Source organism: Triticum aestivum, chromosome 3A, assembly GCF_018294505.1.
Source record: "Triticum aestivum cultivar Chinese Spring chromosome 3A, IWGSC CS RefSeq v2.1, whole genome shotgun sequence".
Classification (NCBI taxonomy): Eukaryota; Viridiplantae; Streptophyta; class Magnoliopsida; order Poales; family Poaceae; genus Triticum; species Triticum aestivum.
The window spans coordinates 699,121,867-699,133,626 of NC_057800.1; the positions used below are offsets into that span (position 1 = coordinate 699,121,867).

The following is an 11,760-nucleotide window of genomic DNA, read 5'->3' on the forward strand; positions in this document are numbered from 1 at the left end:
TGACATGCTCGACCTCCATCCTCCCTTCTTCCACACACTCATGAATGTAGTGGAACTTTACATCAATGTGCTTGCTACGATCATGATGCACATGATTCTTGCACAAAGATATGGTGGATTTATTGTCAATATGTAGCTTCACTTGCTTCGGCTGTTCTCCCATCAAGTCCGCATATAATTTACTGAGACAAACTCCCTGACACGCTGCAGCCGCTCCTGCAATGTACTCCGCTTCGCAAGAAGAAAGTGCCACTACCTTCTGCTTCTGTGACAGCCAAGAGATCAAATTTTCACCTAAGAAAAAAGCAACGCCAGTAGTACTTTTCCTGTCGTCCACGTCTCCTGCCATATCACTGTCACTATAGCCCACCAATGGTGGTCTTGCCTCTTTCTTTCTTGTGTACTTGCAGCCATATTTAGAGTGCCCTTAACATACCTCAAAATTTGCTTCACCGCAACTAGATGTTCAGTAGTAGGGTGCTCCATGTATCTACTAACGATCCCAACAGAGTAGGCCAAATCAGCCCTTGTGTTCACCAAGTACCTTAGGCTCCCCACAATGCTTCTGTAATCTGTTGGATCAACGGCCGGCGCCTCACTCCGTTTGCTCAACTTGAGCTTAGCCTCCATAGGCGTATGTGAAGGATTGCAATCATCCATGCCACAATTCACGAGAATTTTTGTGGCATATGCCTCTTGGCACAATGTGATCCCATCTCTACTTTGATGTACCTCAATCCCAAGGTAAAAGCTTAAAAAGCCTAGATCACTCATTTTGAACAATTCCTTCATTTGCTTCTTGAATCTTCCAATCTCCTTCTCACTTGCACCAGTGATTAGGAGGTCATCAACATACACACCAATGAGTAGACGACTTGCATCTATACCTCTTTTATACATGGCATGCTCTAGTGGACACTTCTCAAAACCAAGTGAAATCAAAGTATTATGAAGTTTAGTATTCCATGCTCTAGGGGCCTGCTTCAAACCGTACAAAGCTTTATGCAACTTATATACCTTATGTTCCTCTCCTTTCTTGACAAAACTAGTGGGTTGCTGCACATATACCTCCTCCTCTAGATCTCCATTGAGAAAGGCCGACTTCACATCCATGTGATGCAAAGACCATGACTCTTGAGCTGCTAGTGCAATCAACAACCGAACTGACTCCATACTTGCAACCGGAGCAAAAACTTCTTCAAAATCAATGCCTTGCTGTTGTACAAACCCCTTGGCAACCAACCTTGCTTTGTGTTTCACCACTGCTCCTTGTGAAACTTTTTTAACTTTAAACACCCACTTGAGCCCAATTGCATTGTGTCCACTTGGAAGATCAACAAGACTCCATGTTTGATTTTCTTCAATTGAACCGAGCTCCTCTATCATGGCGCTGCGCCAAGACTCTTCAACGTTCGCCTCTTCGAACGTGGCTGGTTCTACTTCAGAAAACAAGCAATGATCTCCTCTCTTTTTCATTCGATCTCCTCTCTTTTTCATTCGCACGGGATTAATTTTCCGAAGAGCCTCCTTTGGATAAAGATCCAATACTCGCCGGAGCTTCGCCGGCGTTGGCGGCCTTCCCGGAGTACGCTCAGGGGACTCACGAGTCTCCCCCATCGCGCTCCCTCCCACCGTGCTTTCTGGATCATCATCATCCCTGAAATCTGCAGCTTCAGAATTTTTGGCTGCCACGGCAGCGTTTCTGGGCGTCCCTGCAGATTGCATGCCAGATTTCGCTGCCACAACAACGTTTTTTGCTGCTGTTTCTGAACGAGCTCCAGCTGCTGATCCGTCATCTCCATCATCATCACCCCACCACGGTCCACCTCCTGGGGTAGAGGGGGAGCTGGCAAGCCGTGGCTGGGTGTACGCGCCATGGGGGTTCCAGGTGCGCTGCCGGATCCCGGATTTCCGCCGCCATGTCCAGGATCGTCATCAACATCAAGCCCATCTTCATGTACGTCGTTGTCGTGATGGTGGCCTGCAGGATCAGTGTGATAGGATACAACAAACATGTCATCACCTCCTGTAGGACGGTCCTCCACTGCTGCGCCGTCCCAATTCCAGGCTTTTTCTTCATCAAAAACTACATCACGTGACACTTGTACTTTCTTCGTTGCTGGGTTGTAGACTCGATATGCCTTTGAACCTTGCTCATAGCCCAACAAAATTGTGGGTATACTTCTGTCCGCTAGCTTCGCGTTGTGTGCACCCAACACCTTGATATGAGCAATAGATCCAAAAGTCCGAAGATGATCAACCGAGGGTTTTCTACCGCACCATGCCTCGTACGGTGTCATTCCAACAACACTCTTTGTCGGAGCTCTATTGAGTAAATAAACAGCAGTAGTCACGGCTTCTCCCCAAAATCTCCCTGGTAGCTTTTTGCTTTTCAACATACTTCTGGCCATAGCTACAATGGTTTGATTTCTCCTCTCAACGACTCCGTTTTGCTGCGGAGTATAGGGTGCCGTCAAGTACCGCTTAATCCCATGCTTCTCACAATAAGCTTTAAACTCATTAGAGGTAAATTCCCCTCCTCGGTCAGTCCTTAATGCCTTCAACTTTTCTTCAGATTCAACCTCAGCTGCAATTTTCACCTTTCTGAAAGCTTCAAGTGCCTCATCTTTGCTCCTCAACAAGACCAACCACATATACCTGCTGTAGTCATCTACTATGAGCAAAAAATACTTCTTCCCGGATGGGGTAGCCGGAGTAATGGGTCCACATAAATCACCATGAACCAGCTCCAAAACTTTTGAAGCTCTGAATTTTGCTTCTCTCGGAAACGCACCTCGGCGTTGCTTGCCAACTAAACATCCAGTGCAAAGCTGATCAACATGATCAATCATGGGCAGTCCACTCACCATCTGCTGCTTTCCCAATTTCCTCAATGCATGAAAATTCAAGTGACCAAAACGTGAGTGCCACTTCCACGCTGTTTCGTCAAACTTTGCTAGCAAACACACCGGCTGTGCCTTGTCCAAATTCAGGACATACATTCTGTTCTGAGACCTCTTCACACGCATCATGAGATTTCTTTGACGATCATAGCCCCACAAATATCCGTCTTCGAGCACAATTTTGCAGCCCCTCTCTTCGAGCTGTCCCAAACTAATTATGTTCGTCTTTAGCATGGGAATGTAATAAACATCTGTGAGAATCTTGTGCTCACTAGTCTTTGCTTCGAAGACCACCATGCCTCTCCCTAAGATTGGCACTGTTTTGCCGTCACCGAACCTGACCGTCCCTCCAACAGTCATGCTTAGCTCACTGAATTGGGTCCTATCCCCCGACATATGGTTGCTTGCGCCCGTATCAAGGTACCAAAAATTTCCGGCCCTCTTCTCTTCTTCCTCGTGGAGATAAATTTTCTTCTCCACAAGTGCAACGGTTTCAGCTACTTGCATCTGTATGTCCACCTCTGGAAACTCACAGATTTCACACAACAGCATGTTGGCTTGATCATCATCAATGTCATCCTTCTTCGCGATATATGCCTAATCCTTCGCTAGCTTCCTACACTCAGACTTGAAGTGCCCCATGATGCCACAATTATAACACTTGATCTTGCGCTTATCGAACTTCTTCTTCTTTGGAGCGCTGTCCCCCGCGTTCCTCTTATTCTGTTCTTTTGGCGCACGATCTTGGCGAGTATTGCTTGAGCCCTCGCCAACCTTCTTCTCCCTTGCAATCAACAATTTCCACTGCGCCCTCGTGAGCATGACTTGCTCGCTGTCCCTAGCATCACCGAGGCTATGGCGCATCCTCTCATCGTGAGCTTTGTAGCGGCCAACAAGGTCATCGACCGTCAACGTAGTCAGGTCGACACACTGCTCAATCGCCGTCACGATCTGCATGTAACGGGGAGGAGCAGCATGCAAGAATCTCCTGACCACTGAAGTCTCCGTCAGGTTTTCTCCAAGCGCGCGGATTCCATTGACCAACGTCATCACCCGCGAAGCAAAAGCATCCACGGTTTCATCGTCAGTCATCACAAGCGTTTCATAATTCCTCAAAAGAGTTTGCAAATTCGCTTGCCTGACACGGGTATGCCCCTCGAAGAGCAGCTTCAAGGTATCCCATGCCTCCTTCACCGTTTCCTTGGCGATGATATGCTGAAGAACGTCCATCAGCATCACCGAATAGAGCACTGTTGCTGCCAGCCTGTCCTTGCAGTGCTCGGCGCCGTCCTTCTTGTAGGCATTGCCGCCGGGGTCGACGACAACCCACAATTCAGCGGCTCGTAGGGCACACTCCATTAGAGCCTTCCAAACCCCAAAGTTCTCCCGATCAAAATGAGGGTATGATGTCCCGGGTATGACAATTGCTTTAGCCGCCCCGGAACTCTCTGTTGCAGCCCTCTGCTTGCTCAAGTCGTCGTCCACCATGATCACCGGGTACTAGGCGATCACAACGAGGCTCTGATGCCACCTGTTAGCTCCAAGATCGAAAAACGCAGGAGGTAGATGAAGAACAAAAGAAATAGATCGAAACAGAGAAGGTTTGGTACTGCCAACGTGCAGATTTTTGTGGGTCTTTATTTCACATTATATAGGGCTCAAGGAGCCGACCTCACGACCAACTCGGCCTACTATTCATGCCCAACACGTCGTGACCCTGATCACAAACCGACCAGGTTTAAAACACACTTTATCTCTAAGAGTTTGACCCTAAAACGACTTCAAACGAGACCTGAATTTTTCCTATCTTTTACAGACTCGGACACCTATCAGAACATGTGTTTACAGAGAACAGAAAACTCACAGTATCAGCATATGATACTAGCTTACCCACTACAAGCAGCCTTAACACCTAACGATGCAACAGAAAGACATAGGTATAGCGGAAAATTTTGATGCGTATCGAGATGCGACAGATATTAATGACTAAAAATGGAGTGCGACTTTTTAGTCGACAAAGAGAATAATCTGCCTTAATTTATCCAGAACAAAACTAGGAACCAGTAAAGTAATGTGCATTTGCTAAATATAGTATTATTAAGAAAAGTAGAAGATAATCTCCAAAAAAGTAGAAGACCTCCATAAAATCCATGTCAGTTCTCAAGTAATAAAAACAGACACATGTGTGGCAGATCAACTGATCAAATCCACTTGGTAATTTTAGCATCCAAAAAATATGAATGTCATGCAACCATATAGCAGTCCAGGTTTCCTGATCACAACTTTGTATATGTCAATAGGCTTAAGTGGACCCAATCCATACATATTGAAAATCATAAGGATACATAGACTGTTAAGAAGCGCCAACTCATTCAAAATAATTCAGATGAAAGGCCAACGCTTCACAGAATAACCATCTAGAGTCGGAAAGAAGGTATGTGGAACTAAAGTTTGGTTGAGTCGATGTTGAGAAAGACGGAGACCTTCACGATGGTAATTGGCCATCAACTTGCCATTGATATCAGAGCTTTTTACTGTACCCTGGTACTCCGTAGGGAGAGAAGGGAGTACCAGTAAAATCTAACCCTTCGTTCAAAAGGGTACTTTAGACTTTTGGTCTCGCCGATGTAAGTGTATTTTTTTTCTAAATCTCTATTCTAATTCCTTCCCGAAGTCTCTCACAAGCACTCGTTACGGCCTCCATGATCGAGCAACCACACACGGCCATGGCTGCCTCCTTCCTCGGGCCACGCTGCATGCATCTACCACCACCAACACGCCTAGATGAAAACTTAATTGCATCCTTCGTCGCCGGTGAGGCCTCTCCGACATCCGCTTGATCAGGCTACTCCACAAATCATACTTATCTTCTCAGATCTAGTCGACCAAGCAGTTACATGTTTTAAAGCAATTATTTCTTAATGTTCACCGTCTTGCTTTCCTTTTGGATTGTGCATATCTGGCCGAAATCCCAGGGTAGTCACGCAGATGGATATCTATCCCATCCCGTAATTACTGGAGAATTATGCATCATCCTCTCGTGTACCCATAATTAGCGGGGAGTAAATAACAAATTCACGTAGTACAATATTTTATCAATCTTGATTACCAATTTACCCCTCAAATCAAGGTACTCCCGAACTCTTGGTCGTGGTACTCCCAGGTATCTATACTGGAGTACCAAACACTCGTATCCGTTGGATTTAAGTAAATGGATGGCTCATATTTATTTTTGGGTACTGTAAAAGAACTCTAATACCAAAGTGACATAGCCACTTCTCACATCTTACCAACACGAGCACATCACCATCGCAAGAGTCTACCACCACACTCCAACTATCGACAATTTTCCAAACTTCACATTGAGATATGCATGCAACTGGCAATTCAACCCGATATATTAAGGCCCAAACCTCACTTTCATAATCCTGCATCATCCACAGATCAATGATTTTCTCGTCGCCATTAAAGTTGGACATGCCGAGTATGCCACATATCTCAGCGTGGTTTGGAACAACCGGAGCACACATCTTGCGGAACGACTCGGCTATTGTGTCGAATACCATTATAATGTTGCTCTCATGTTTCTCTAGGTGCCAGTGCAGACTACCATGGAGTAGGACAGCTTCCCCATGGAAAGTCCCTTTCTCCGTCGACCGCCCGATGCTCCTCGGCTTCTGGACCGAGCCCAATGCAAAGATGTAGAAGCCATCGTTTTCTGGATTACAATTTTTCGGGTACATCAGTATCCGGTACTCACCTGTCGGGCGATGTTGGTACATTCCCAATGGCACGAAGGAAGAAAGCATGGACAGGCGAGCATGCTCACGGGTGGCCGGATTGCAGATGGAGAAGCATGCCCCAGTCTTGTCAGTGAAAAGGAGGAAGCCGTCGCAGGAGGCATCCAAACGGATGGTGTCGTCAAGCTGGACCCGGGCGACATGTTGGACCTGGGCGTCGGCGGCCCGATTGTCGAAGGTGGTGATGTTTTGGTATTGGCGGTCGCCGCAGTATATGTATTTGCGTTCGGAGGCGAGGGGGACGGTTGGCTGGCAGCCATGGTGTGCGAGGAGGAACTTGCGGGTGGAGGTGGCGTGGCGCCATGCACGGCAGACATCACGGCAGCGCCGTAGGAGGGCTTTGGGGGGCAGGCGGACTAGGATCTCCCATATCACGATCTCCTCCGGAAGGCCTTGGTGGAGACGCGTCGGTCTTGCTCTTGCAGAATCCGCCATGGTCGCCGGGTGGGAGCTCTCGATCCGTCCTAGGAGCGTCGCTAGATCGGTGTTTCTCACTCGCAGAGATATATTTGGGCTGGGGATTAGCCTGCCAATCTCGAACAGGATAAACGGGCTGGGCAGGCTCCAACCGCCGTACAGGCTCTCAACAAATAATGAGAGCCCTAGTTTGTCACGCGGCCCTCTGCTGTGCCGAGACGGTCCTATCTACTATATCTAAATAAGAGCACCCCACTACTTGATTTCTCAAGGTGTCTACATCAACATGCCATGTCATCAGTTCTCTGCCAATCAAAGCCTTCGGTCGGTGTGACATGCGCTACCGCGAGCGTGATCTTCGGTAGATTCCGGCGTGCAATATAATAATTAGCAAAAAGAAAACGTGTGTCGCTAGACTTTGCATGCAACGTCCATCGCCAGCGATGCCCAAGCAACAATTAATACGTGCATGCAGCCGTTTCCACGGAAAGCCATCAATATAAAATCGCAAAATATATCTAGCTAGCTATTTACTCCGCGGAGTACACGGGATGTGAAAAGGGAAACTGCTTTCATTAATACTCAGACGATTAGGTTCCTTCATCTCCGGAATAAATCTCCATCGATTTCCTCCAAAAAAAAAAAAATTCTGACCAAGTCTTCTCATCTCCCCTATATCGTCTCTCTCACCTCCTCCTGTCAAATCTCAACCGACCGACTATTGCCCCTCCCCACCCAAAAGAAGGACACCAAATTTCTGGCTGGAGGTTGAGACTGATCTTAGCGTCAGGATGCTCAAGATTCTCTTGGGCTATGTTCACTTGCCGGTGTGGTGCCCTGCAACGCTCGAGATGGCGGCCGCGGTGCCAGGTATTCATCTCCAGTCTATCTCTTGGTTTCAGTTAGTTCAATTCCACGGGAATCAGATCGGCCTCTTTGGAGATTGGACTCTGGACACGGCTTTCTTTTCAGCCTCGCTGGTGCGGCGCCGGCCGCCGGGTAAGGCCTCAGATTCGTCGACAAGATGAGCAGCACATGGTTCGGGAGGGTGCCGGCCTAGACGTGCCCAACCCCGTCATCTGATTTCCCCAAGAACACAGCTAAAAAAGAAGTTGTGAATCACAAGAAATTGGGGTTGCGTCGCAGAGAGAGAACGAGAGGTTGAGAGTTTAGATTTATTTCAGTTCTTTTATTCTGTGATGATAATACGAAGTCCTGTTACTCCCTTTTACAGTAGTATACACACTCGCTTCTATATATGGTTTCCATCTAGCGACCCAAAAGAGCACACAACGAAGAGCTCATGCGACACAAGTCTATCCTGTAGGTTCCTATAGGGCGATGATGGCAGCGCCAAGGCCTAAGGGCATCACGTATGGACCAACCTACCTACTCATTTCAGGCGAGGACTGAGGCTTGGTAGTTCTAATGTTGGCTGATTGGATCATATCTATCGAATCAGTGTAAAAATATAATGTCTCCTTGCTCGAGGTTTCTAGCAAATGCATTTTCATGAGTGGTCCGTTGGTTTTATTTCGAAGTTAATTATTTGTTCCTGTCGTTCATTGAGATTCAAATCCTTCAATTTATTTTTGTTCACTCCTCATGACACAGATGTGGTGATCATGAAAATGTTGCACATATGCATCTCGATTTCGATTTGCATGCTGCACATATGCATCTCTATATTCCAACTCCCAGGTCTGATCTCAATTTCCATGTTTTATGTCCGCCTGCTGCCATCACGTTTTGTTGAATTTAGTAACGTGGGTTCCAGCAAGCCGCTACAGTCTACCTACTGCCGTCATTAGGTAGATCCTCTAAATTCTTATTTGAAACTGTTGGTCAAGCTTGCTAGATTGCCTGATATGATGTGTGTCACTGCCATCAACCAATTCCGCAGCAACGCGCGGAGTATCCTCTAGTTGCTCATAATGGCAAGATATCGGAGTATTTCCTACCTTTGTTTGTGAGGGCTCCTCAAATGCTATTTGGTCATGACATTATGCAAGAAGCCAATAGTTTTGATCTTGTTCCATACCTGCGCTCCAACCTGACAATGAGAAAGAGGTTTGATAATCTTGGCGTATGATACCCTACTCACCACACATGGTACTATATTTCGTCTTACTTGCCCCTATACTTCGCAACAAAACGGGCGTGCCGAGCGTGTTGTTCGCACTCTTAAGATTCCGTTCGCTCTAACACGCAAATGTGTCGCCCCGTTTTTGGTCAAATACTCTTGCCACGACATCTCTTCTTCTTAATATCCAACCATGCCGGACTCATTGGAATTATGCATCACATCATCCCACATATGGCACTCCACAGTCCTACGACGAGCTTCGAGTTGTTGGGTGTCTTTGCTACCCTAGCATTGCCTCAACCACTCGCCATAAGCTCGCTCCGCACTGTCTTTCATGCATCTTCCTCTGATACCCTGCCAACACAAAGGGCTACCGGTGCTATGATCCCGTCTCTCACCGTGTGATCACCTCGAGACATGTTTACTTTGATGAGAGGGTGTTTCTGTTTTAGTAGGTCTCTCTGGGCATCGCTTCAAAAGTGTGGCTCGGCGCTGGGGTCCGCGGGCCTCGGGCGCCCTTGACGCGACGGCGTGGCCGTTGGCTGCGGGGCTGCATGGCGTGCTGCTGGCCGACGGCGCCCGCTCGGCCCAGATCTGGGCCCTTTCGGGCCCATCTGGGCTGGGGCGGGCCGGTGGTTTGGGGCTTGGTGGCGCGTCTCCCTGGTGGTGCTGGCGAGACAGGTGTGGCTGCAGGTAGCGATAGCTCCGGCGGCCGACGTGCTGCAGCGTGGCTGCAGCGATTGTCCGGATCCGTTGGGGTCCGGCCGGGCCTGTGGAGGCCTGGTAAGTCCCTGTCGCACGTCCGGTCGGCTCTGTGGCGCGGTGGAGGCTGTCCCCTCCTGTCGGCTGAGTTGCGCTTGCCCCCGAGCCCGGTGTGCCCTCGTCCTCCCTCCAGGCCTCATGTTGGTTGAAGGAAATATGCCCTAGAGCCAATAATAAAGTTATTATTTATTTCCTTATATCATGATAAATGTTTATTATTCATGCTAGAATTGTATTAACCCGAAATATAATACATGTGCGAATACATAGACAAACAGTATGTCACTAGTATGCCTCTACTTGACTAGCTCGTTGAATCAAAGATGGTTAAGTTTCTTAGCCATAGACATGAGTTGTCATTTGATTAACGGGGTCACATCATTAGGAGAATGATGTGATTGACTTGACCCATTTCGTTAGCTTAGCACTTGATCGTTTAATTTGTTGCTAATGCTTTCTTCATGACTTATACATATTCCTATGACTATGAGATTATGCAACTCCCGTTTACCAGAGGAACACTTTGTGTGCTACCAAACGTCAGAACGTAACTGGGTGATTATAAAGATGCTCTACAGGTGTCTCCGAAGGTACTTGTTGGGTTGGCGTATTTCGAGATTAGGATTTGTCACTCCGATTGTCGGAGAGGTATCTCTGGGCCCTCTCGGTAATGCACATCACATAAGCCTTGCAAGCATTGCAACTAATAAGTTAGTTGCGGGATGATGTATTACGGAACGAGTAAAGAGACTTGCCGGTAATGAGATTGAACTAGGTATTGAGATACCGACAATCAAATCTCGGGCAAGTAACATACCGATGACAAAGGGAACAATGTATGTTGTTATGCGGTCTGACCGATAAAAGATCTTCATAGAATATGTAGGAGCCAATATGAGCATCCAGGTTCCGCTATTGGTTATTGACTGGAGACATGTCTCGGTCATGTCTACATTGTTCCCGAACCCGTAGGGTCCGCACGCTTAAGGTTTCGATGACAGTTTTATTATGAGTTTATGAGTTTTGTTGTACCGAAGGAGTTCGGAGTCCCGGATATGATCACGGACATGACGAGGAGTCTCGAAAAGGTCGAGACATAAAGATCGATATATTGGACGGCTATATTCGGACATCGGAAGTGTTTTGGGTGATTTCGGAGAAAACTGGAGTGCCGGAAGGGTTACCGGAACCCCCCGGGGAAGTATTGGGCCTTAGTGGGCCTGATGGAAGAGAGAGGGCAGCACCCCAGGAGGTGGCGCGCCCCCTCCTATGGGGAGTCCGAATCGGACTAGGGGAGGGGGGGTGCGGCCCCTCTTTCCCTCTCCCTCTCCCTCTCTTTCCTTTCCCCTTCTCTCTTCCTAGTTGGACTAGGAAAGGTGAGTCCTACTCCTACTAGGAGGAGGACTCCCCCCTCCTTGGCGCGCCCCAAGGGCCGCCTGGCCTCTCCCCCTTGCTCCTTTATATACGGGGGCAGGGGGCCCCCCTCCACCATAATCCTCGATAGTATTGTAGCGGTGCTTAGGCGAAGCCCTGCGACGGTAGAACATCAAGATCGTCACCACACCGTCGTGGTGACGGAACTCTTCCCCGACACTTTGCTGGATCGGAGTCCGGGGATCATCATCGAGCTGAACGTGTGCTAGAACTCGGAGGTGCCGTAGTTTCGGTGCTTGATCGGTCGGGCCGTGAAGACGTACGACTACATCAACCGCGTTGTGCTAACGCTTCCACTTCCGGTCTACGAGGGTACGTAGACAACACTCTCCCCTCTCATTGCTATGCATCACCATGA

At 48.0% G+C, this 11,760-nt stretch overlaps 1 long non-coding RNA gene across 1 annotated transcript; it reads left to right on the forward strand.

Annotated features, from left to right (window-relative positions):
• The first annotated feature begins 7,751 nt into the window (after positions 1-7,751).
• LOC123059231 (uncharacterized) lies at positions 7,752-8,361 on the forward strand. Its single transcript, XR_006427391.1, has 2 exons — positions 7,752-7,990; positions 8,093-8,361. It is a non-coding gene; the product is annotated as an uncharacterized lncRNA (long non-coding RNA).
• Positions 8,362-11,760: the final 3,399 nt, after the last annotated feature.